This window comes from Mastomys coucha, unplaced genomic scaffold (assembly GCF_008632895.1).
Source record: "Mastomys coucha isolate ucsf_1 unplaced genomic scaffold, UCSF_Mcou_1 pScaffold23, whole genome shotgun sequence".
NCBI lineage: Eukaryota > Metazoa > Chordata > Mammalia > Rodentia > Muridae > Mastomys > Mastomys coucha.
In genome coordinates this window covers 983,503-987,675 of record NW_022196906.1, presented here as the reverse complement: position 1 = coordinate 987,675, position 4,173 = coordinate 983,503, and the positions used below count along the sequence as shown (strand labels likewise).

At 37.6% G+C, this 4,173-nt stretch overlaps 1 long non-coding RNA gene across 1 annotated transcript; it reads right to left on the bottom strand.

Annotated features, from left to right (window-relative positions):
- Positions 1–2,335: 2,335 nt before the first annotated feature.
- LOC116073485 lies at positions 2,336–3,566 on the bottom strand. The gene is made up of 3 exons (XR_004111825.1): positions 3,523–3,566; positions 2,861–3,157; positions 2,336–2,667 (listed from the first exon to the last, which is right to left on the bottom strand). It is a non-coding gene; the product is annotated as an uncharacterized LOC116073485 (long non-coding RNA).
- Positions 3,567–4,173: the final 607 nt, after the last annotated feature.

The following is a 4,173-nucleotide window of genomic DNA, read 5'->3' as shown; positions in this document are numbered from 1 at the left end:
TGTCTGCATAAAAACAGACACCATCATTTGGACTGAGTTGCAGCTTCCAGATTGCGGAAAGTTTTTTAACAACTTCAATACAATAATGAACTAATACTCCAAATATATGAAGAACTAAAAAAAAGCGTAGATACCACGAAAACAAATAACCTAAGTAATAGATGGGGTACCCATCGAAACAAAGAGGGCTCAAAGGAGCAAACCCAATCGGCTATGACACAAGATAAATCATCAATATCCTTAGACATTAGGGAAATTTAAGTCAAAACTACTTTGAAATTTCATCTTACCCCTGTTTGAATTGCTAAGATCAATAAAACAATTAAGAACTTATGCTATTGAGGATGTGAAATATGTTGAATCCTCCTCCTGCATTCATGGAAGTGAGGACTTATACAGCCTCTATGGAAATCTATGTGGTAATTTGTCCAAATGATGAAAATTGATCTACTTTGATATCTATCCGTATCACTACTGGGAATGTACCCAAAGGATGTTTCTCTCTGCCACAAACATTTGTTCAACCATGTTTATTGCTGCTCTCTTGATATTTGTCAGTAATTGTAAACACCCTAAATTTTTCTCAACATGATTAATTTAAAAGTGTGGTGGATTTAGGGAACAAAATATTACTCAACTATTAAAAAAGAGATATATAGAAATGCACAGGTAAATGGATGGAAACAAAAAAACATTATATTGAGTAAGATAACCCAGACCCAGAAAGGCAACTATGGTATGTCTTCACTTATATTTGTATATTAGTGGTTATGTCAGTGATTAGCAAGGTATAATACTTAGATTCACAGAGATTAAGTATATAGTAAGGAATTAAAAGGAGGCAGATAATAAATATCCTAGGAATAGATAGCTATGGGTGGGCTTGTAGGGATAGAAGGGACTGGAATGGGAAGAGCAAGTAGATGGAGGTAGGTAAGGAGAACATGAAATACAAAGAGTGTCAGCTAAAATCAAGGGTCATTTGATGGGTAGTATGGAAACCTAATATAATAGAAGCTCCCTTGGGAAGAGAGAGAGAGAGAGAAAGAGAGAGAGAGAGAGAGAGAGAGAGAGAGAGAGAGAGAGAGAGAGAGAGAGAGAGAGAGAGTTTTCAAGGGTGATCTAAATAAAATAGCCAAATAATGGGAAGAGAGTCTCAACTGGCAATACCTTGTCACCTAATGAAGCTTCACGTCTAGAGTTTGGGTTACATCTAATTGAATTGTCAACCAAAACAGTCTCATGGGAATTGCCAAACCAGTCATACTATTGCCAAGATAATAGTTTGATCTGCACAAACTGACTACAAAGTTCCATTGTTGACTATAATATCTATACAACTTAATGAACATGGAGAAGTAAGTTTGGTGCCTGAATAAGTCTTCATCCCTCAGTGTCCTTTGCTATAGGAAGGGACTCGGCAGACTACCAAGGGAGAAATGTGAACACCAATCCATTCACAAAACATCTGATTTGTAATGGTGCTCTGCCTAATTTGACTTATAACTCCCACTACAAGATGGAACTTATACCTAATGTTGCTTTGGTGACCAAGAACTTGAAACTAGATAGCCCAGGATCCTAGGGTAAATCCAAATTCTAATGTCAAAAAAAAGTTATTAAATGACTCCTAATGGAATTCTGCTATACTCAGATCAGAGCCTTGCTCAGCCATTATCAGAAAAGCTTCCCCCTGCAGCAGATGTGAACAAGTACTGAAACTTCCAGAAAGACAATATGCAGTAAATGAGAGACCTTGAAACAGTCAGCCTTAAATGTATTGTGTCCATCAAATCCTTTCCTTACGTGCTCATTAAACTCTGCAGGGGAGGAGGCAGAAAGAGTGTCAGAGTTAGAGGGGATGCTGTATGTACATCAAGAAAATAGCTCCCTCTGAAGCAAAGGATGAAGACACATGAACCCGCAGAGACTGAGAAAGCATTAAAGCCTTTCATGATGTATTCTCCAGTGTCAACTTCAGGCACACTTGGACTTTTTTTCCTGTTTACATTCTTTTAATACTGGTCTTAGTTTTGATTTTTCACTCACACCTCCCTCCCTCAGCCCTTCCCTTTCTTCCTATCTCTTCATCTCTCTCTTCTGCTCTCTCTGCCACAACAATGTTGTAAGTGGAGATTCAGCAGATGTTAGAAAACAGTTTTTGCTATGCTTTACTGTTACTTTTCTTAGTAACAGTAGCCAAGAAAAAAAAAGTACATAGACTGATGAGTTGGCTTCCAGGATCAATGGGATTCAAGAGGAGGGAAAAATGGGCCAAGACAGGATCCTAAGTTAGGTGATCCTTGGCTGGGAGACATGAGACTTAAGACCAATGTTTTTAGTCTTTTCTTATTGATAATTGGAAACACCACTGCCGAACAGGTCTTAAAGACTCCCAAACCTCTAAAAAGGCATCTTTTTCATTGTTGTCTGGTCTTTGATCCAAGTCCATCCAAAGTCTTCATAATTTTCATTTTTCACAAGTTTGCAACAATGATGACTCCTCCTCAGCCTCCTTTGTAGGTGAAGCACTTTTTCTTCTGTCATCCTCCGAGCCAATGAAGTATGTGTGCAGCTATACTGCTCCGCTGCTCTTTGTTTATGCAGATTCCTTCTTTCTTACCAAGTCACAGAAGGGTAGTACTTGATCCTTTATAGTCAGTTTTCCTGGTTCAGGAGACATGGAAATATCTTTAGTGATTGTGTGTGTGTGAGAGTGCTTGTGTGTGTGTGTGTGTGTGTGTGTGTATGATTAGGTATTATATTAAGCTTGGTGAAGAATTTTATCATTATTCCAAATTTTCAAAAAAGTATAAAAGCTACATAAAAAAGCTGCAATAAGATTACTTTACTTACTCACCTGGGCCATATTCCTTGTTCATCATCCTTTCCTGACTCTCAGAGTCAATATCTGAGTAAGATAGAAGTGCTGAGGGTAGTGGTCCTCCTCTCCTTCCTCTTCTTCCTCCTGGTAAAGCTTCGTTCTCTCTCTAGACCCTCTTTCTTTATGGCTTCTATTAATAGTCACCCATCAAATTGAGGGTTCCCTGACCTGAAGTCAGTATCCCGAGGATGGTTGGTCACTTAAAGGGATCTAGGGTCAGCATGTTGGTCCATAGTCCCAAAGTCGCCATACTAGTGGGGAATCACAGGAATCCTATGATATTTAAATAATGAATCCTTTTATAATGATATTTGGAATTTATGTAACATTTTCTCAAACCTCCCAGGGTAAACAGCTCATCATTGTGGCAGAAGGAAAGAGACAATTCCTGCAATTTTTCATCTAATCTTTACACATGTACTGTGGTAGGCATGCATCCACCCTCTTCCCCATAAATAAGTGTAATAAAAATAAGTCTTTTGGCTAGGCTTTTCCATACTTGATAATGAAGTTTCCAGTGAATGCCTTAAGTACATTTATGCTTCTCTGGATTAAGTAGCATAAAATAAAGACCCTAATATTTGCCTAGACATAGAATACTTCTTGTGAATTATTTGGTTTTAAATATTTAGTCTTACCTGGTATCTGTCTTCATTATAAGAAAAGGCTTACCTGCAAAAAACTGAAAATATGCCAATATCTTTATTTTAATTGTTATTTTCTCATACAATGCATCTTGATCTCAGTTTTATGGCCCTCCACTCCTTCCAGGAATACTCACTACCTCCTCCACTCCTCCCTTCTTTCCCATGGCTCTTCTGCTTCCATTCAGCAAAGGGCAGACTTTTCAAGGTCATCAACCAAACACTGAATAATAAGATGCAATAAGACTAGTCAAAACCCCTCAGATTAAGGCTGGTTTTTTTTTAATTATTCATTATGGGTTCTCAAAATGTTTTATAGCTACAATACATATGTTACAAAACTTAATTATGGTTAATCAGCAGTAGGCATGTGATCATGTGATGATGATCACAAGTTATAGTACTTTGATATTTATTTATATCGTTGTCTTGTGCTTTTCATTTGACAAGATAGATAATTTAGATTATTGTCAAATTAGAGCTGATATCCAATTCTAAATGGTTACCTTTTCTCTATACATTTATTGGCACTAAGAATAAGGAGATGGATCAGTAGATAAAGGCACTCTGTCACCAAGTGACCGGTAACCTGAGTTTGATCCCTGAGACCTATGTGGCAGAAGGAAAGAGCCAATTCCTGCAAAT